The sequence below is a fragment of the Hydra viridissima genome, unplaced genomic scaffold (genome assembly GCF_058129835.1).
Source record: "Hydra viridissima isolate aposymbiotic clone 2 unplaced genomic scaffold, HvirCarnegie_v1 scaffold_1, whole genome shotgun sequence".
In the NCBI taxonomy this organism is placed as follows: Eukaryota; Metazoa; Cnidaria; class Hydrozoa; order Anthoathecata; family Hydridae; genus Hydra; species Hydra viridissima.
In genome coordinates this window covers 17,673,262-17,696,821 of record NW_028324300.1, presented here as the reverse complement: position 1 = coordinate 17,696,821, position 23,560 = coordinate 17,673,262, and the positions used below count along the sequence as shown (strand labels likewise).

Sequence of the window (23,560 nt, the reverse complement as noted above, 5' to 3'; positions counted from 1 at the left end):
TCTACTTTTATATATTTATAAGTTTAGTAAAAAGATAAATATAGTTAACTTTATATTGGTTTTCTAATTTTGCTTTTCATATTTTAATTTGGTTTGTTATTTTCGCTGGATTTTAGGATCAAGGGTGTAAATATTTTATTGTTATGTGTTATTGTTGTGATGTTTTGTGTTGATATTTATTTTTAACAATAGATACCTTCACGTTGGTGACAATTGTTAAAAATGAATAATAGTTAGTTTATTTATTGGAACTTACTGCTTTTATTTATTCACTAAAAGCCAAGACAACATTAAGCTAAAAATGCAATTTTTATATCTAAATTAATTTTTTTTTTTTATTGTATATATTTTATTAAATATTCTTTTTGGATTTTCTTTCTTAAATATGAAAAAGGGCATTTCGCAAAGTGTAAGAAGTGCGCAAAAATTATAAAAACAGCAGGTGGCTCAACACGCGGCCTTTATACACATTTAAAAACAAAGCATGATGTAATATTACGAAAACTAGATGCTATTGAACCTCAGTAGATGTAAAATGCGGGTCCTGGCGCATTTATACTTTTCCATACTTAAGGTTGATAACTTTGATGCGTTTTTTTTGTTGACTTACCTTTTTTTCAAAAAAAAAATATGCGCTGAAATAATAAGTTATTATTTCTTGTAATAATATTTCTTCAGCACGTGCTGAAGTTATAAAATTTTCTTATAACACTATTTCTTCCGGTGATAATAAAAATTTTTTACCGCAATGATCTAAATTTATTTTCTTCTTTTAAAAAATGTTTCTAGCGAGAACAAAGCATGCAGGTAAAATGAATGCGTTGATTGATCATTTGTTCAATAATATGAGGATGGTGTGTTTGAGCAGATCAGTTTGAGGAGTACGTGTTTGATTTTGAAGAGCCGTTGTATGTGGGTGTTGAGAGTTATATGAGCAAGGCGTTTAAAACGATGAAAAGTGGTAGCGAGTTGACTTTGTCGATTTTGTATGCGGGAAGTTTGGAAATTGCCGTGAGATCTTTAGACCATTTTGCGTATAATATTAAGGTGGCGACGGAAAGCGTTCAAAACGTGAATTTGAGCGAGCGCTATTCTTTTCAGTACAAGAGAAGAATTTTGTCTTCGAGGTTTAGTGATATGTGTAAGATGATAAAACCGACATCTGAATTTAGAGTGGCTTTAGAAAAGGGAGTGTTGATATTTTCAATGGAGACTAGCGGTAATTTTTCGGAGAGCTTTAAGTTTGGAGAAGAAACTGAGGATGAAGTGAAGGTTGATTTAGTGCATAGGTCTGAGCAGCTGTATCGAGTTTCAAAAACAGTTTCTTTTTCAAGCGTGTTGGATGTGTTTGTAGAAGAGGGCAAACCGTTGATGATTTCGTCCACAGGAGAGATTGGAAGGGTAAAAGTGTATTTTCTTTGAAAACATTAAAAACGTTTTCAAAGAAGTTTATAAAATTGCGCCTAAAAAGGGAATGCTTGAAAAGGGTGAATTGGGTCCGAGCAATAAACCAGATCCAACAGATTTGTAGTCTTTGCCAGTTTTTAAGAAGAGCTTGTCTCTGTTGACGCGTTTAGACCAAGGTCTTAAGTATAAGCCATAGCCAGCTGCGGTTAATTTCATTCCTTTTCCAATTTTGTTTAAGTAAACGACACCACGTTTGGGGATTTTGTCGACCATAGCAGAACCGGCAGAAGAGCCAACGCCGGCAAGAAGTCCAGTGGCAAGAGCAGGGACGACTCTTGTGGCTAGAGTGCTTCCGAGCATGCCGAGCAACCAGCCTTTCCAACGATGATTCCTCGAATGCTTCTAGGAAGAAGCTTGTTGTTGTTTCTTTTGCTTTTGCCAATATTCCATGACAAATCAATCACTTCCATTTTATATATATATAAAAAAAATTTTTTCTTTGTGTATTTAAAATGTATTGCGTCAAGTGTAAAAGAGAAACAGGGACGATTAATTTGAAGAGCGAAGTGTCAAAAAACAACAGAAATATGTTGAAAGAGACTTGCGATGTTTGCGGAACGACCAAATGCAAGTTTGTATTTTCGACAAAAGGAGCCGACTTGGTGGAGTCGATTAATAAGCTGTCGAGCAAAATAAAGCTTCCGTGGGCGAAGTTTCCAGGAGAAATGCACATTCTTGGAATAGACCTTGCAGGGCCGGGCACCAATTTGGACAAGAGACTGACTTCCACGGACATGTATCAAGAATGGAGCATGCCGGTGGACAGGATGGACAATGCAGCGTATCACCATGATTTGCCTTATAAATATTTCAACGACAGACAAAACAGGAATGTGGCGGATCAAATGATGCTTTAGGAGATGAATTCCATTCCAAACCCCACTCAAAAAGAAATCAACGAAGAAAAGCTAATCACACCCGTGATCAAAGCCAAAACCAAATTTGGATTGGGTGTCTCTTCGAAAAAAAAAAAAAAAATGCCCGAGAGCAGTCTAAAATGGACGGATCAGCTTGCAGAAGAGTTCATAAACCGGTCATTCGTCATTTTAAAAGAAGAAAAGTGCTTGTGAATGACGTCGATGAGATATGGACTGCAGATTTGGTTGACATGCAATCGTTTTCAAAATTCAACAACGGCGTAAAATATTTGCTCAAGGTGATCGACGTGTTTTCAAAGTATGGATGGATCGTTCCATTAAAAAGTAAAACGGGTTTTGAAGCGGCTGAAGCGTTGAAAAAAATTTTTGTAGAAAAATTAAGTCTCATTTTGAAAAGAGGTATACGTCGAGATGGACTGAGGAGGTTTTCATTGTGTCAAAAGTTCAGTATACGGATCCGCCTACCAATAAAATCGCTGACGCTAAGGGTGAAGAAATTCAAGGCACTTTTTATGAGCAGGAGATGCAAAAGACGCATCAAGACATTTTCAGAATTGAAAAAATCGTTCGCAAAACCAAGAGCAAGTCATTAGTCAAATGGTTAGGATACCCAGACTCGTTCAACTTGTGGGTGGATAATAAAGAATTGATCAGTTTGCTTTCGAGTGACATTGGTCATTTTCTCAAAAAAAAAAAATTTCCTTCCCATTAAAAAATGAGTAAGATGATGGTTTTGTTTGAGCCTTTTATAAATGAGTACATTAAGACGGAAGTTTACGAGGAGGTGTATTCCTATTCGCCTTATGAGGGGAGATACCATTACAAGATTTACAGCTTTGAAAATGATTTGGATTTTACCATTATTAGTTAAAAGGATTAGTTTGAGTTGAAAATAACGTGTGGAGGGATTCATTTTGAAAAAAGCGGCATGGTGGAAGAGGATATATTTGAGTATGCTCGCAGAAAAATAAATAAAGTTAAAAAGCAGAATAAAGTCAGAGAGTCCATGGATTCTTCGAATTTTGAAATGATTTAAAAAAATTTTTCTTTCTATTAAAAAAGATGAATTTTGTGACAATTGAAAAGTTTGACGAGAGCAAATTATTGGCTGGAGAGATTTACGCAGCCACAAAGCCCATTCAGTACCAAAAGATTCCGTTGTATTATGAGGATGCGAATTGAAAAGGTCCTTTCGTTTTAAGAACTCTCGTTTTGTTTTCTTTGGGTGAGTTTGAAAGCTTTGACCCCAAGACTAAAGAGCTGACTGGATATTCCATGTCTTTTATCAGCTACGATGAAAAAAAGGGGCCGAGTGAAGAAGAAGAAAAGTTTATGGAGATGGCTGAAAAAATATCAAAATTTCTTCGCGAGCAAGTCATCCATAAGACAACATTGTTGAAAGAAGGAGGAAGAACGAAAAAAATAATGACGGAAAATTTATCCATTTTCAAGCAAAAGGGATCAGGATCTCCTATTTTTTACGGAAAATTGTATACAAAAGAAAAGAGCATAACTTCCTTGTTTTGCAAAAAAGGGAATAAAAAGCTTGTAAAAGCAGATCCATTGGAGTATGTTCGTCAAAGGTGTTTTGCCATTGCGTCATTGAGAATCGAGGGTGTTTTTTTGGACCGCAGATAGAGTCCATTCAAGTCAAGCTTCCAGAAGTGGTGATTACTAAAAATGCTCCTTTAGTTAAAAGCATCATGAGTGATTTGGATTTGGGAGAGGCTGAATCTGATGAGGAAGAGATTTTTAAAATTTACGCGAATTTAAAAATGATCAACGTTGAAGGAATAAAACTGCCAAACGAGGGTTTGACGGATTTTCAATTGATAAAGCCAGCAAAAATACTAAAAATTAAAAACTTTCGGGGTGCTTTTGTCAGAGACGAGTTTCCAAAAAAGCTAAGAAGTAAAGAATGCGGTATTGTGAATACGGGAGATTCAAGCACAGGTGGGTTTCATTGGGTGTGTTGGTACAAAGACGGTGATAAGAAATACAGTTTTGATTCTTACGCTCAACCTCCTCTTGTTGAATTGGTTAAATACTTGAAAAGTCCCGTTCTTTTGAAAGGGTGCAGTTTGGTGATACTTATTATTGCAGTCACTTGTGTCTTTATGTCTTGAAAAAATTGGACGAAGGAAACGACTTTCAAGACGTCATCAATACCTTTGTGGTAAAAAAATGAGAAGCCAAAAAATAAAATCTGGGGCATATAAAAAATAATTGACAAATTTGGTAGATATGATTTGGGGCAGTATTTATACAACCCAACCTCTCTTACAAGCGATCTGTATGTGAGAACAGATGGAAATAGCACCATCACGGCAAATTTGGATTTTAATTCTCACAAAATCATTATTTTGGCAGAACCAACCACTTCTCATGACGCCGCCAAAAAAAATTACGTGGACACGCATTCGTCAGGTGGAGAAACGGTGATTGGAGCTGCGGACTTGGATTTAAATTTTCACAAGGCGATCAATTTGAACCAACCGACCAGTTTGCATGACGCAGCCCCAAAAAATTATGTTGACGTTAGTTCGAGCATGTGCATTTAAACAGACGGGTCAAGCACCTTCACGGGGAGCATCGATATGAATTCTCACAAGTTGATCAATGTGACTGATCCCACCAATTTAAAAGACGCAGCGACAAAAAGCTATGTGGACACTAAAGTGGCTTACATTAATATTTCTTACACCGACATTAACATGACATCGCACAAACTCACCAATTTAGCAGAACCTACTTTAGCTTCAGACTCTGCTACGAAAAATTACGTGGACTCGCATGCGACAGGTGGAACGACAGTGGGAAATACAGACTTGGATTTAAGTTCTCATAAATTGATCAACGTGACTGATCCTACTAACGCACAAGATGGAGCGACAAAGAATTATGTAGTTGCCTTATTGCTAAATCCCAAATTTTTAGGAATGGTTCCAGGATCAGGATTCACCAGTTTGGGAATAGAGCAACAAACAATTGCTGCTGGATTAGCAGATGCGGCTACTGTATTCACTTACTCTGACGGTCCAGGAGTGTTGAGAAGATTGTGGTTGGCTGTCAACGGAACCGTCACAGGAGGATTTAGCGTTCCTGGAAACGTTTTTCTTCGAACTCATACAGACAGGGAGATCAACGTGGGGAATTATTCAATGGTCACAGACGTTGATGGTGTGGACACTATAGCCCTTGCAAGCGACTTGCTTTTTTCTCCTCTCGGAGGAACGGGTTACGCCAACTCTCTTCAGGGATGCAACGCATACAACACCACTTCTTTCGGAGGCTATTTCACCCTAGACATGCCTTTTAAAACAAGAATTGACGTCCTATTATGAAATAAAACAGCTTCGCCAGTGACGTTTTGGATTCAGCCTTTCATCACCACATTTCCCACCATTCCTACTTACTTGCCGTTTTACAAGCTGTAATCGGTGACGTTCAAAGATGAATATCACTTATGGAACCGAATATATCCTAATGAATTCTATTGGCAAGGGAAATGGCGTGTTTTTGAAATACACCAGAATGCACATTATTGGCGCCTCTGGAAACTGGTGGCAATCTAGAGTGAGAATGTACAATGGAAGTACAGTTCCTCCAGGAAATGGATGCGTCATTACTCCGTGGACAACCTATAGTGCAAACGGCTACACCACTTTCCCTGGGTATGACGCTAATAGCAAATGCATTTTCTCTTTGTCTGGATTAGAAGATTTTTACTTATCTTCATGGAACGGAGTAAACATTAATGCTTTCAACAACAAATCGACAGGACTATTGTATCAATCTACGACTTCTATTGGATCGACCACCACCATTTCTTTTTACAGAAATATCGGAGAAGCAGATTCCATGCCTAACGTTGCAGCTGGCAGAAGACTCGTCGTCACGCTCAACTCTGGCGACGCGCAAGTCGGTCAATCCGGAAGCTATTACCTTCTCCTCGGACAAGCGTATTATACGCCTAATTCTTAGGCTCGGCGCTAAAGCGTACGCGTAATTATTGCTATGGTTTAGCTGAACCATGAAAAGTATAATGAAAAATGTCATAAATAAATTTCAGCATAAATGAAAAATGCCGTCTCCTATTGGCGAAAATTTTTGCATTGAAGAGTTTGATCCGGAGCTTCAGCGAAACGTCATTCACGTCTATCCAACAAAAGAAGGAAAAATTTTGCGAACGCTAAACACTAGAGAAAGAATGCTGTATAGATAGTTTCTTGAAGAGAAAAAAGAAGCCGAAGGAAAGAAAAAAGAAGCCGAAGAAAGAAGAGAAAGATTGAAAAAAAAGTTTCCTTTCTTGTTAAAAAGATGAGAAGAATCGTTTATTATGATAAGAAGAAGTTGAAAGCGACGGTGTATTTTGACGAAAATTAAATCATTTTCCTAGAAAGGTGCGTTCCTTATGCGGAATATTTACTTAAAGCGACATTAAAGTAAATCGTTCTTCAAAACAAACGATTGTTTTTATGTTTGGAATAAAAATTGATGATGGAAAGGTCTTGGTGAATTTGAGACATCGTCTAAATTTAAAGCTGAATTATTTCAATCACAGCCTCCTTTTTTCAGAATCGATGAATAACGTTATCATGGAAAATTATAACAGAAGCGTCAAGTGCGTCGTGATTAAAAAAGGAGGAAGTCTGTGTCTCGTGAGTTTCTTTTGATTTCACCATGAGAAAGAAATTTTTATATTTTAAAGAAATATACCCGACTCTTCCAACGGCTCCTGCAGACAAAGGAGGACATATTTATCGTCTTCCGAAGAAGGACATAATTATCGTCATCCAAAAAGAGATGGACAACGAGAGGAAAAAGAGAATTCATCTCAGCAAAAAGTACCATCGCGTTTTTAGGATCATAACCAATGTGGACAATTTGATGCAGGCGCTGTGCGTTGCTCTGGGTGCGACTGGAAACGGGGTATTTGTCAACCATAATTGCCAGTCCTGTAGCGATTGCGTGCGAAGGCGTGGCTATTGGAATGGGTTTTTTTATCGATTGTCGAAGGTCAAGTGAACAAAAAGATGGCATTGAAAGCGGAGAAACATGAAAAGATAAAAGTGTTGGCAGAGTCGAAATTGAACACGATCAGCGAGCACATTTCCAAAGCGTTGATGGATGGAAAAATAAGCGATTCAGAGTTTCAATTGATTCTTGGCGAGCTTCAAAAATTTAAATCTTTGACGGAGGAAATACGAACCAAAACCAAAAATGGAATGGATGAATTGGCTAAAGAGTCGCTGATCCAAAAATGTCGAGAAGACGCCATTCAAGCGTTCAACAATTTATTTAAAAAATAGTAGATTTTCCAGGGATTCTAAGAATCTAAAAAAAATTAAAGATTTTTTCACGGATTCTAAGAATCTAAAAAATCGTAGAGAAAAAATAAACTTTTTGCGTATTTTAAAAACCATGCATTTTTTTAAAATACAAGACCCGAACAAAAGGGACGAAATTGTGAAAGAAATTAATGACAGAAGAAAGAGGATTTATCAGAACAGCATCAATGACAACATTTCAGATGCGGATTTTCTAACTGATTTGAGCAAGCTGTACAGGCCGCTCATGACCAGTCCGATTATTTCAAAGAACTTTGACGTGACTGAAGAGGATGTGGCTAATGACTCAAAAATTTTATCAGAGAGTGGAGCTGTAAAGCCAGATGGAAGATCGAACAAATCCAAAGCTGCAGAGGCTGAGAAATACAATCAAATCATCAAGCCAATTGAAAACGAACTTAAAGGTAAAAAAAAGTTGAGAAGTGATCATACTTCCGAGCGATCCGAATGCGTTGGTGGAAAAGCTTCAATTGAGTATTGCTCTTGGACATGCTGGAAACACGGCTTCAAGAAACGAGGCTGTGAGCATTTGCGATGAGCTGTTGAGACAAAAAGTGATTAGCAAAGACCAGTACAAATCGATGATGCAACGGATAAAATAATTTTTTTTTGGCTTATTAAAAAATGGTCATTTACAAAAGTAGATATGTTAAGAAACGCATTTACAGAATCATTTACAGAAACAGATATGTTGGAGGAAGTGAAATCATTGACACGTAAATTTTTTAAAAAGAGCAGCTGCGTCGAGCGCATCGAGAGCAGCGTCTACTTTGGCTGGGAAAATTGCAAATAGCGAGCTGGGAAGAGAAGCGATTAAAGCTGCAAAATCTGCTGGAAAAGAGTTGGCCTTTTCGGCGATTGTGACTGCTAAACACGTGGCTATCGATAAAGGTAAAGAGGCAATAGAGAAGGTATATGCCAAGACTGGAACTCCGAACCCGAAAGATCTTGCTCCGAAAGCGAAACGGAAGATTTTTACAAAGATATTGCTGGTGACGTTCAAAACAGATACGATACGAGCGAATTTGACAAAGTACATTCCGCCATTAAAAACGTCGGGTTCAAAGTGGGCGCAAACAAAAAAGTCATCGGAATGTTCAAAGACGAATCCAATCGAAAACCGATTAAAGAATTTGTAGGACTTCAAAAATTTCGAAACTCTACTCCTACAAGGTCTACAAAGAAAAAAATGAACACAAAAAATCCAAAGGGGTCAAGAAAATCGTCGTTGATAAAAAAATAGAGCATCAAGATTACAAAAACTCCTTAATGAATAAAAAAGAAAACCTTGCAAAAATGAACGTCATACGATTTCATCTTCACGACATTTACACCGAAGAAATCAACAAAGTCGCACTCAGCGCCAACGAATGATAAAAAAATCATTTTGGAAGACGGTATTAGCACCTTGGCTATTGGACATTACAAATTAAAAAAACCAAAGCAAGAGTCAGATCCAGTGCAAGAGGAAGAACTCGAGCAAGAGCAAGAGGCAGAGCAAGAGGCAATAAGGTTGATCGCAGAGTGCAGAAAGATAATCGCAGAGAACAAAGAAATTTCAAAGAAGTCAAAAATGTTGATCGCAGAGTGCAGAGAGATAATCGCAGAGTCCAAAGTATTTTAAAAAATTTAACAAAGTAAAAAAAATGAGCAACAAAAAAAACATTACAAAAACAGACCGATCGATTATGATAAGTTTTTCAGTCCATAAGATCATTGCGGTAAGAAACTTTTATTATCACCGGAAGAAATAGTGTGACAAGAATATTTTATAACTTTAGCACGTGCTGAAGAAATAGTGTGACAAGAAATAATAACTTATTATTTCAGCGCACATTTTATTTTGAAAAAAAGGTGTCAACAAAAAAAAAACACATCAAAGTTATCATCCTTAAGTATGGAAAAGTATCAATGCGCCAGAACCCGCATTTTACATCTACTAACCTCTCGGTGAATCTAGTTCAATATCTGATACGCCTCGTCCGAAATACTAATTATTTAAAGAAAAGCTACTTAAGACTCGCTGGCAGTAATCTTTTCTAGAATGGCAGCACTTGATGGGCTTCGATTCAGAATTTTCATAACATCCATTGATGTTTAAAAACCATTACAAGCATTAAATTTAAGTAATAAACTTCCAATATCCGCCAGGACTATATAAATAATTGCCACTAGTTATAGCGAAACTATTTGTCAGTTAGTAATTAAAGAAAAATCAGAATATAAATTAAATGGAAAAGGTTTTAGTATTACTTTTGATAGGTGGACTTCCTTAAGGAAACGGCGATAGAGAAACGTCAATCTTCACTAGGATTCAAAATTTTGGGACTTCTCCGAACCAATGGAGGTTTACCAGGAGAAAAATGTCCGTCTTTTAAGTGAAAAATTGAATCAGTGTGGTTTGTCTTTAAAAAAGAATGTTGTTTGTTTAACAAATGATGGTGCAACAGTTATGCAAAAAATAGCCGAATTAATACCGTCTGCTCAGCTGCTGTGCTTGGTCCATGCAATTCAACTTGCAGTTGTATATGCTCTATCTAAAAAAGAAACAACCGAAGAAAAAGCCTTTTGCTCGAATGAATCAATAGACTTCGACTCATATTCAGATGCAGAAGAGTACGAAAACTATGGTGCCTTTGAAAATATTTCAAATACATGCGAGGAAGGATTAGAGATGGATCAAGATTTACAAGAACAAGATAAAGAAATAACACGTAGTCTAATTGGTCCCCCTATACAAAAAGTAAGGAAAATTGTGCAAATATTCAAACGTTCACCATTAAAAAATGAGGCGCTACAGAATTATGTAAAACTCAAACTTCGATAAGAATACTTCTTTATTGCAGATTTCAAAACTAGATGGGTTAGCCTATTAGCAATGCTCGAACATTTTTACAAATTAAAGTCATGCATTCAAAAATTAGATATAGATTTAAAACTTAATATAAACTATTAAGGGCTAGATAACTTTTATGAACATTGTCTTACATATCCAAATAAAATGATTGCAAAAGAGGAAAAATATATTTTTTTGATTTTCGTTATAGGAACAGTTTACAGTGTTATCAAAAGTTTTTCAACTTTCTTTTAAATGTCAAAAAACATTAAAGTTTGATGATTGGAGCTCCAATAATAATTTATGTGGAGTGAGCACGAATAGTTGTATGGAAGAAGATATTTTTCACTGAATACTTTGGTTATTTCATGATTGAAAGACAATCCAAAACCAGTTATAAATATCGTTTACGGGCACATTTAGTAGCCATTGTATTAGTTTGCAATTTTTCATAAACATCTTGGTTTCTATATTTTCCTAAAATCCTAGACCACGCACGTTATATCACGTTACGACCACGCAATTTTTGGCCTTGAGCTTCGACTTGAATTTTTAACATGTTATTGTTCTTTAAATAATTTAACATTTTGTATTCATAATCTTTTATCTCATTTTTGTTGAGATTAGATTGAGATCCATTAAAAACCCAACCCACGCGATGATTTGTATAATAGAATATTAGAAGTTCTTTAGCATTAAAAGTAGATTGTCCAATGGGATTGAGAGTAATACTCTTACCAACAGTCAGTGAAGTTCCTAAGATGATAAAGATTTATTCTTTATTTCATCTGCAATTCAACTGGAGTTGATGATTTTAATATACAATTTTTGTGTTTTGCATTTGTAGTAAATAATTGACAATCAATAAATCAACTCTAAAAATGCGATATTACATTTCTGAATGGCATTTTTCAAGGTCTTTTTCCACCCTTAATGGTTTATTACAGTAACATCAGAAAGGTTACTGTACGTGAGGTTACAGAAGGTGAGGTTACATTACGTGAGGATACAGTACGTGAGGTTACAGTACGCGAGGTTACAGTACGTGAGGTTACAGTACGTGAGGTTGCAGTACGTGAGGTTACAGTACGTGAGCAAAACTGCGTAAACTATGAATATTTTTTGTTCATTTTTTTTTTGTTTAAAAAATTTAAAAAGTATTTATGACAATTTAAAATGGCAAAAAATTCGCTTTTGATATTCGTTTACAAATTGAAAAAAATGACCACCGAATTTATCTTCAAATAACCAATCCTGTATCCATTCACTCGGGCAGACATTGGAAATCTTTTCTTGTCTGTGTTATGGGTCGGTTCTCAATCCTCACAGATATTGGCTCACTAATTTTAGCTTTACATCATTCTGAACCATTCTGGGTCACGAACTGCTGCATTGTGACATTTGCATCATCTTCAACATCATACACCAGCAGTTGCATTTAAATCCACAAATGTTTAAACTGAACTAAAAACTTATTATCTCTTTGTTACTAAAAACAACAAAATTGTGCAAAGGTGGGGAAAAAGATGATTTAAAAACTATCGAATTTGATTTTTTCTTTGTTTTAAGTTTTTGATTCGACATATATCATGATTTTTAATTTTTCCTAACAGTTGATCTTTCTGATCCAATTTTCTTTTGTAAAGATTTTTTAAACTTTATGGTGAGTAAGTTTCGATATTTAAATTGTTAAGTAAAAAAAAAAAGTTTTGCGCTTCATTTTTGAAAGTTTTCATTTGAAAGAGGTTTAAGGTTTTACGCAACAAAAGAAAGCCTTTTATTTCTAATAAGTGAATTTGCTGTAATGTTTATAAATGTTTAAAAGCAAATTTATTTTAAAGGTGCTCACCTTTGTTCCACTAATTTTTCTTAACGTGACTGTATTGAATTTCACCAGTTGTTTTAAGGCGGTAGACTACAAAAAAGAGAGTTCATGAAAAATTTAAAAAACGTGTGGCAAATGTGCAGAAAAGTAATCCACTGAGAAAAAAAAATTTTTTTTAGCTAAAATGATTTTGGTAAACTTTATATAAAATTTATTAAAGCGAAAAAGCAATGAATAAAACCCTAAGTTTCGATGTTTTCTAAACGCATTATATTTAGTTTCACAAAGTTATTTTAAAATAAATTTTGCAAACCAGTTGATGATGTTATCTGACTGTAAATCTAAATAAAAAATAAAGAATCAAAGATAATAAAAAACGAAGAATAACGAATAAAAACCTATGAGATTTCAACGTTATTTGGAACATTTCCTGAGAAATTTTCAGAATTCAATAAAAAGATACCATGTTTAGGAATTTAGATAAAAAATATCAGGAAATTTTCGTCCGAAAAAATACCAAAATAAGTATCAAAATACAAGCAAAAAACATTTAAAAAGCGAAAATTGTCATTATATATATATATATAAATATATATATATATATATATATATATATATATATATATATATATATATATATATATATATATATATATATATATATATATATATATATATATATATACACACACACATGGTGTCCAAAAGTTCACGTAAGAAATTGATAAATCTTAAGAAAACTGAAAACTGAAATGATAAATCTTAAGAAAACTCCATCAATGTTTAAACTTAAATATAATTCTGAATTACTGAAACATTCAAGAACAATCTCAAGACTTCTGAAACATGAGCGAACCTGTTTGGATAAAGAAAAACAGTTAACAGAAAAGACATTGCAGCAGGTCCTGGTAGAAAGAATAAGGACTAGGAAGATCTTAGTGAGAGAAGCAAAAAACTGAAGTAATCAATCAATTGAATTTTAACCAATTCAAAAATTAGATCACTCACATAAATACTATATATCATTTAGTTTAAGGTTGTCTAGTTGGCTGAACATCTTGTGATTTATAAAGCACTGGCATTGGCTTTAATAAGAAAAATCTCTGGAGATCCTACCAAGGAAGACTTTGTTGTTGTCAAGAAAAATGCTATAAATCCTGGCAAATTTAAAACCATGGAGTTTAGTTTTCGCTCAAAAATAAAGATTGAAGATGTTTGGAGCTTTAAAATTCAGTGTGATCTTTTTGATGAACTGTATCAAATTATCAGAAATTCATCTATAGACTCTCTGATACAAATGTTGGTGAGGCCCAAGTTAATGAGCAATCTTTTCAAACAGCTTTGTTCTATTTAAACTGATCATCATGAAGGAAACAGCATGGTTGTATAAGAAGTCCTCTAGTACACAGACCCCTGAGAGTGGGAACTAGTTTGAAGGTTTACATTACTTTAAACATCTCCAATATCAAAAAGAAACAAAAGAGTTGATCAGAAGACGAAGATGATCTAAGATTTTCTTTAGAAGATTAAAGATGATGATTTAAGATTTCATCAGAAGATGAGCATCTTAAAGCTAAAATGAATAGAATGGTCGAGTTTAAGGTATAGTTAGAAATAGCAGACGGCAAACCTGATACAACCGAAACTTTTAAGTTCAAACTGTTAATAGATTGAACAATGTTTAATGGTAAAGTGGTGAATGCTCTCACTTACACTCCATCCTCCCAATCATGCAATGTTTGTGGATTTAACAATCTGATCAGATGAAAACTTGTCAATGAAAAGGCTTCATTTTTGTGACTTTCTATTCTGCATTGCTGGCTCGGATCTTTTGAGTATATGTTACATTTGGGATACAACTACCACACTACCTGATACGCTGGTAAAGATTGTAGGTAACCATATCACCTATTGCATTGTCACCCTACCGTGACACTGCAATAGGTAATTTGGTAAGCTACTGTACCTATAATAGATATGGTGTTTGCTTTTTTAAGTTATATGAATTGTTTGCTTTTTTTTATTAGACAAATTTACATGGAACTTACTGTATAAAAGGAAGTAATGAAGTAGAAGAAGTAGGTGAAATAGAAGTTACCTGATTTTGGTTTGTTTATATCAACTTCTAAGGTTAATAAGGTGTTTTGTTTTTTTTTTAAAAAAAAAGGAATAGTTCTTTTTAATATGAAATTAATAGGTTTTTTTTACATGAAATTAATAGGCTAAGGCTATATTATTTGTAATTATCTTGCAATTATGTATATCTGGTACTTAATAGAGTTGCTTGTGATGGATAACAGTTTTGAAAGGGTAAAATTGAGTTCCTTTTACAGTTTTCTTTTACAGATCAAATAAAGTTTGCAATGAACATTTTTTTAATGAAAATTTATCAAATAAAACGTTAGATTAACAATTAAAATATTACTGTACAGTAGAACTGAAATCCATATTCGGGTACCATACCCAAAACAATTATACTAGCGGGACTGTAACTAAAAAGTTTGTAATACAAATTTATCACTAAAGCATGCCATTCACGATTGTCCACTGAAAACTGCATGACGTCTCGTTCCAGTTCCCTTGGTGGTGCAAATAGACAAACAATATCAGACAGAGAGCAACAAACTGTGTTCCATTAACGTCAGATGGGAAAAACTGTTATTCTGCGCTATTGTTTGAGAAATGATTCATCAACATGAGGTTTTTTTGATACACTTTTGAGGTTTTTTTGATACACTTTTACGAGGCACAAACTGCATAATTTGTGCCTTTGTTCTTATTCACTTGAATCCGGATTCACCCCATTTTTCAATAAAGTTAAAGCCTTTTTACTTTTATAAAACAGAGATTTGCTAAATAAATCTTTTAACGTAAAAACAAATACACTCTAAGAATATTTATTTTACCACTGATGACGTAAAATATTTTTGACATATCTGTTATTAAACAAATAAATGATATTCAACACAATTTCTCAGAACTGAGGTTTTTAGTCTAATACTCTGGATATAAAAATCACCGACATATTTGCACTTTTATAGAGGTTCTAAGAATTCACCTTAGTGTTCGAAATTACACCATTTGATGGTATGCATAAAAATAAAAAAAATCGTACTTTCAAAAAAAAAAAACTCATAAGTTTAAAAATAGCATCTAAAAGATGAGTTGTCCGTCAAATATTTTAATTTTTTTTTTTTTGATATTAAGTATTGTTTTAAAACCTGTTTGTGAATTGTTGAATAAACTGATCATCGAACCTTTTTATACTTTGAAGATTGATCAAATGATGTATAAAATTAACTGCAAAAAAAAAAAAAAATGAATGACGCTTACAAGTGTTCAATAATTTTTTTTTGCCGTCAGATTTATGCGTCATTTGATCACAATATAATAACACAATATAATAACGAATATATAATTCCAAGGAGGAGTTGGTCACCAGAATCAAGAAAGAATTCAAGGCCTTGTCAAATAAAGCACTAATCAATAGCTGTATACACACAGAAATATATTTATTTATATATACATACATATATATATATATATATGTATATATATATATATATATATATATATATATATATATATATATATATATATATATATATATATATATATATTAGGGTAGGCCACAGTCCCACATATATTTTTCAAAGTATCAATTTTTCTAGTAGCTGCATAAAGTATTGTTCCTTTTACTAAAAAAATCATTTTTTGTTATGAAAGTGTTAATGTAGCTCATCTCTAAGTTCTGCCGAATTTCATTTTAAGTTTCAGTTATATGAATAAATCCAAAACACATAACTTCCATTACTTCTGTTCCGTTTTTTAATTTGTTCGGCATAATATTTACTAATGACGGCATATTTCTATTGTATTTCATGTAAACAAACAATACACGCGACGCATTCTTGTTTATTTAAAAATAATGTAAGCAACATAATCTACTGCAGCATGCAGCAGTGTTTTATCTATTTTAACTAATTCGTTGTATTTTGATTCGAATTATTCTTTTTTTTCTAAATATTTTGCATAAGTAACAGCCGCTAAATCATAAAGTTTACGTACAAAAAGAAATGTAATTAAAATTCTTTTTTATATAATTAAATACCATGAAATTTTACGATACTTAAAGATTTTTGATTTAAAATAAAATAACTTGTTATTTTCAAACAACATAGTTAGCTTAGATGAGTTTAAAGATAATTTAAAAAACAAGGTTAATAAAAAAAACGAAGAAGCACGTAGCATAACACTATTTATTGTTTAAAAAACTATATATTTTTTAAGAAAGCAACTAAATTTATTAATTCTATAATTATATTCATCTTTCCATTCGTTTTTAAGAAATGAAGATGTTTTACGTTTTATTATTTTTCTAGCAGTCATAAAATTTAATTCATTTTAACATTTTAACATGGCATCGCATACACAAAAAAGAAAAGAGAATTTGTCTGTAAAAAATAATTTGACTGAGTCAATTAAAAAGAAACACTCAAAAGTATTGAAATCGACAAATGAAATATGGTTGGTTGGATATCCGCTGTCAGATATTAATACCAGTTCTCTGCCTACTACTAGAGATGTCTACAGATTTTTTAGGTTTATACTATTTAAAGATTTTTATAACTTAAATTTTTGATTTCCAAAAATAACTTTATTTTTCAATTTGAAAATAAACTTAAATTCATCTTCTGTTTTACTTGTTAAGGTATCAATTAAAAATGATGAACAATTCGATTCAAGTGTTTTCTAAATGTACAAAAGAATTAGGTACTAAAAGCAACATTTCAAAATTAAAATTAGCTGCAAAATTAACAATGAAAACCGTTAAAGTTTTTTGGGATAAAGCTGATATTCCTTGCAAGCAGGAAAAGTATATTATTGAAAGTATTATTCAGTTACATGATAAATGGAGAAGTCTTGCAAAGTCTAAACATAAATGTTTTTGAAAAAAAGATTTACTTATTCAAGGCTTTAGAAAAATAATGGATAATTTTTTTGATATTAGTTCTCCGAATTGGAAAGAATATGTTAAAAAAACCAGATCAAATTTAAATGCAGAAGAAGATATTCTCTGGTTTTCAACACTCAAAAGTGGAGTAAAACCGGAGGACTAGGTAGAAAAGATACTTTGTTAAAATTGAGTGTCAAAAGAAAAATAGAGAAGGAGGAAAAAGAAAAATTAAGAATCGGTAAAAAAAAGAAAAGAAAATTAAATGATAAAGAAATTGATTTCAGCGTTTATAAAAGTGATAGTGACTGAAGAATCATTTTTTGCTGCATCTCAGATTCTCAGAGCTCTTCTAAAATTGATTATGAAGTTAATAATTTTGAATCTTCTGCAGGTGTAATGGAAAATGTTGTATCAGATAATATCAATTTAATTTTGCCAAGAAACTTTGTTTGTCATCCAATGATAACAGCAACTGCTGATAGATCTAAACTATCAAACGCACAGCTTATGATGAATGTTTCAGCAATCCTGGTTCTAGGTTACTTTTTGATTGATATTTAAATCACTAATCAGTTTCATGAGTTTTTTATTAGTGTGATTAGTTGACAAGAAAAATTATATTCTGTATTTTTTAGGTGGGGTTAAAGCTAATGATGTAGATATTTCACTAAACACAATTAGAAGAGCACGTAAGCAAAATAGACAAATTTTGGAAAGAAATATAATGGCAGAATTTAAAAAAAAAGTTAGATTAGATTATTTAACTCTTCATTGGGATGGGAAACTTATGAAGCAAATATCTGGTAAAAAGTTTGACTATTTAACTGTTTTAGTGGTTTTTTCCAAACTGCGAGGAAGGTAAAATTTTATCTATTAAACCTATTCAGTCAGACACAGGTCATTCTATATGTAAAGGAATCATAGAAGATTTAGAAAAATGGGATCTTAAAGATAATATTGTTGCCCAAGTTTTCGATACAACGGCTTGTAATACTGGAGTAAGAAACGGAGCGGCAACTCTTCTTGAAGAATGCAAATCTATAAAAACGCTTCTCTGGCTTGCATGTCGTCATCATGTTTTAGAATTAATCCTAGGGTCGTTTTGGAAAGCTTTATTTCAAAAAGAGACATCATCTAATGAGAATATAGAGTTTAATAATTTTCATAAAGAATGGCTTCACTCTAAAAAAATTCCTCTCAAACTTTCAAATAGATCCCTTGATCTTGAAAATTCATTCTTAAAACAAAAAGCAAATAAAACTCGCAATTTCTTAGAGAAATTTTATATCTTATTGCACTCTAAGCATCACCCAAGAGACGATTACAAAGAGGCTGCAGAACTAGCAATTTTTTCTATTAGGTGGAGAAGAGCCCAAGAAATGGCAAACATGTGGTGCTCACCATCATTCAAGATGGATGGCGCATTTGCTGTATGCACCAAAGATGTTAATATTTAAAAAAGATTTACCCAAATCTGATTTAAAAAACCTTAAAATCTTTTTGACTTTTAGCTCAGCCATTTACATTAAAGCTTGGTTAGAAGCGTCAAAGGCTTTCGATGCACCAATTTATGATATAGAATTATTTAATGATCTAGAAGCACTTAAAGGTATACCAAACTTCGGTATACCTGCTGAAAAAGCCCAATAGTTTTAAGCAGACACTCTTGGTATCTAACCGAGCAGGTGTCTGTATTAAGTTTATTTTCAAATAAACTTTCTCTAAATGATAAAGATAAAGTTAAAAAAAAAATGCTAGAATACGGAAAACCACTTGGTATCAATTGCGGTAAACCAACTTTTCCAGTGATTAGAAAAAATTCCGATATTTTATCTTATATTGGAAACAAGTCTTGGTTGATTTTTCATAATTTAAAAGATGATGGAAAATGGCTTAAAATTCCTTCTTCAGAATGGGACGACAATGCCTATTATTTGAAAATGAAGATGTTTATTAAAACTCTAAAAGTGATTAATGACGCAGCCGAGAGAGGAATTAAGTTGTGTTCTGATTATCTCCAAATACTTACAAAGGTAAACCGTAAAATTAGTTGAGAAAAATTATGAATAAAAATCTAAATAATCAAACAAATCTACTTTTAGAATAAATTATAGATAAATAATATTTCTTATCTTTAGGACGAGGCTGTACGAAACGAAGTTTTTAACGTGGTTGAAAATCACAGAAAAGTTGTAGGCAATTTTAATAAAAAGCAATTATTCGTTGATTTAGCTGAGTATAAATAATAACCACTTTTTCATTAGCTTTTCTGTTTTTAATTAGACCCCAAAAAAGTTCCAAATAAAACAACTCTTCTGTAATCCAGGCAATATATGATTTAAAAAGGGGTTATAAAAGCAGTTATTACTTGTATTGTGGTAAACCCCTCCCTATATGGGGGAGGGGTATTGAAAGTGTCACCAAATATCACATGGAAAGGGTGGTTAGCTACAATGTGACGTGAAAAAAACCTTTTAATTACAATTCTTATTATTGTGGAATCAGTAAATTTTTAGCAAAAAATTACTTAGAGATATATCTTTTTTAACAATAATAGGACTGCGCATAAAAGAGGGGGCGGGGGAGGAGTTGATAAACAAGTAACACAAAATTATACATGGGGGAAGTCCAAAAAGGTTCAAAAACGTGTTGCCTATTAAATGAACAGCCTCAAATAACAAATATTTCCTATAGATATAAAAATTTTAATCTTTTTTCACTTTCCTACAAAATCCTTATTTTGACATATTTTAGACTAAAAATGAAAATAATCAAATCAAATTCGGCAGCACTCAATGGTATTTTTTTCCAAATTTTTTTTTATAGTTTGTATTCATATGTGAAAAGGATTACGTTTTTTTGCAGACATGTTAAATTTTCAAAATTTTTTGTTTTTGGCTTACCCTAATATATATATATATATATATATATATATATATATATATATATATATATATATATATATATATATATATATATATATATATATATTAGGGGTGTCCAAAAAAAAAAATTCTTGAATTAATTGTTACACAGTTTTAAATATTGTTTCTTTGATTGAAAAAAACCACTGTGCAAAATCATAGGTGTTTTGGATAATATTTAGAGGTTGCTCAAGGAAAATAAAAATTTACTGTGCTAAAAGCATTCGCCGCATCAACAATATTTAAAAAATTGAGTTATAGCTATGATATACAATTAATCATTTTCAAAAAATTCTTTAAATGAGGCAAATAACATTCAAATGTTGCACTATTTACAAGATCAGAAGTTTAGTCTGTAGCAACAGTGGCATATGTCATCAAGGTGCTTTTGCGGCAATCTGGAATGCGTTTTCTGCTGTCCTCAACAACTTGTATTAGTTTCTACATTTCAGATTTAGTTTTTGTGATGGATTGATTAAATATGCCCGTAAGAGCAACAGAACGCTCAGCAGTGTCGTTGATAACTTTCACAGATTTAACAATTGCTTTAGTATAACGAAATTCAGCAATTTCCTACCAGGTCTTTGAATCGGTTCCATATAAAATGGTTACATCAAGACCAAGTGACTGCAAAGCAGCAGTTGATGATGATGTAACAAGCTCATGAAGTTGCTTCTTTTCAAACTTGATTAATTCTGCTGCTGGACACTTTTTACCCCTGACACTCCAATCAGCTCCACTTTGAATCATAGCTTCAACAATCAACTTTTTTTCTGTCACAAACCCTGTCAAAAAATAATGAAAGTGGAATGATTTCTGACCCAAGGTACCAATTGTGATTTTGAAGCTTCTTCATAGCAACATTTGAAATGACCTTGTTGATCTCAGAATATTGTTTAATTCTTGTGAAGAGCATCAGGTCATTTGCTGGAGCATCAGTTGCAATTGGACATGCAATCCATGCTGGTACATAGATATGAGCAGCAACGATACAAATTTCGCACAAGCTGTTCTGTTCTTTCATAGTCAGCTTGAATTCATTTCTTAAGAGGTATATCTTCATACAATAGATGACTTTAGTCATCCATCTAGCCATGTGATAAGCTCCCGGCATGCGAAAGCAATACTTCTTGGTGGCATAGTCTGATAACGGAAAACCCGAAATTAAAAGGCACAGCTCGATCATCTCTTTGTAGTCTTCTTTTGGTAAGTACGAAGAGTCATCTGATGAGAAAGGCTGCAGAAAGCAGCCAGCCTCTGATCTAAGTTGCTAAAGCTGTTGTTAAGCAAGATGGGCGTTATCTAATGGAGCATAATTGGCTTGGTTTATGCTTGGCCAACACTTCTAAAATTGTTCAAATAGAGCTATGTTGGACCCACTGCTGGGTCCAAGCAAAACTGAGTATATTTCCCCAATAATTACTTCATGCATATGGTGACGGCAAGCAAAGTAGAGAAGATTTTTCTCCATCAACTTCTCTAGCAAGATGCACGCACCATTTTTGGAACCCGTGTTTGACGCTGTTGTGTCAAAACACATACCGGCAATATAATTTGCAACATTCCATATGGTGAGTAACTGGAAGGTTGCTTTTGCTTGTGCCAGTCCAGTGCCAGATGATATCTTTACAATACCCAGTATTTTCTCCACATTACAACCAGTCACATCAATAGCAACTCTATGAACATCGGACTTTGGATTTTCATAGTTGGTGCTGTCTCTCATCATCTAACTATCCCAGTGGACGACCATATGTTGTTTTTCACTTGACATAAATTTCTGTCGAATATGATTTTTAGTTGATGAACTGTGCATGATGCGTTTGCGGCGGACTGTTGATCTTGATAATGGTGTACTTTGGAGGTCCTCTCCACTTGCTCTAGCAATTGCAGCTGCCAATATAGTGAATTTTGGTCAGATAAATTGATTCGATTAAGTGTGTATGATAACTTCATTGAGAATATGTGGCTTTTTATTTTTAGGAATTTGCTCACAGTCAGTTGATTGGTTTACTAGTTTTTTGTGATAAACCGGAATTTCTATTTCATAATCATCATTGTCATCAGGAATGTCACTGACTTCTGTTGCTTTTCTATCACTATCACAATCAAGACTAAAGTGGCTACAGCTAGGGGTAAGGGCAGCATTTGCTTTTTGTCTTGTCTCTCCTCATTATGTTTTGTTTTTGTTTCTGCTTGTTGACGCTCTGCTGTTCGCTTTTCTTGTTGAGATAATTTTACATCTTCTCCAGCCATTTTCATCATACGAGCATTCTTTTGGTCTTCCAGAAATATTTTATCTTCATCAATTTTAATTAGGTTGTTTGCATCCTTGTGTGAAATGTCAAACAGTAAATCTAATATGATACTAAAATGTTTCTCTCTAGCAATCTGTGACTTACTAGCTATTCCTTTATTCTTTTTAATTAAATTATATTCATCAATACATGCTTTAACTTTTGATACAATATGAGGCTGGTAAGTCATTGGAATTCTGGCTTTTTTCCAGATGTGAGCTAAACCATTAGATGTTGTTTTTGCACTGGTTGGAACTGTTTCTTTCAATGCTTTGTGATAGTGGAAAAACGTCCTTAACACATCAACCATCGTTGGAAGTACATTGTTTGGTAGGTTCTTCTCAGTTCGATTACGTGTCAAAGGAAAATTTGAAGAACTTATCTTTTCACTCATTTTCAGCAACAAGCTAAAATTAAATGATACCAAATTAAACTCAACTTGAGAAATTAAATATTAATTTGCAAACATAATTCAAAATATGTGATCAATATTTCAATATGAATGTGATGAAATCATAAGTATTACAAAACTACAAACACTAAAGTAAGTTAAGTCACCTAATAATATTTAGCACTAAAAAACAAGATATTGGCATAACAGCTATAATTATTATTTTACAGGATTAAAATAAATAAGAACCTCAAAATTTTAAAATATTTCAGTTGTTGAGCAAAAATTTACAATTAATGAAAATGTTTTTCAATCAAAAACATCAGATGACACGATGGCTGCTTGTAACATGACTAAAGAAGTTAGCTCATAAAAGAAAATGGTACATCAAATTTGTTTAATATTTTATCTAAATTGAACATGGGAAAAAGTAAGGAAATTATTTAAGGCGTAATGCTGTTATTGTAAAACTAAAAGGCCATTGAGCAACCACTAAACATTAATTTATTTTAATTATCTTTTGCACAGTAAGTTTTAATGCCAAAATAAACTAGTGTGCAATCAGATAAGAGAAAATTTTTTTTTTCCAGTGGTTATGTGAACACCCCTAATATATATATATATATATATATAT

At 33.0% G+C, this 23,560-nt stretch overlaps 1 protein-coding gene and 2 pseudogenes; 1 reads left to right on the top strand and 2 right to left on the bottom strand.

Annotated features, from left to right (window-relative positions):
- LOC149893664 (uncharacterized) overlaps window positions 1-23,560 on the bottom strand; it is a 174,218-nt gene that overhangs the window by 83,718 nt on the left and 66,940 nt on the right.
- On the top strand, window positions 16,744-18,964 carry LOC149893673 (uncharacterized; annotated as a pseudogene).
- Window positions 20,587-22,929, bottom strand: LOC149893672 (uncharacterized; annotated as a pseudogene).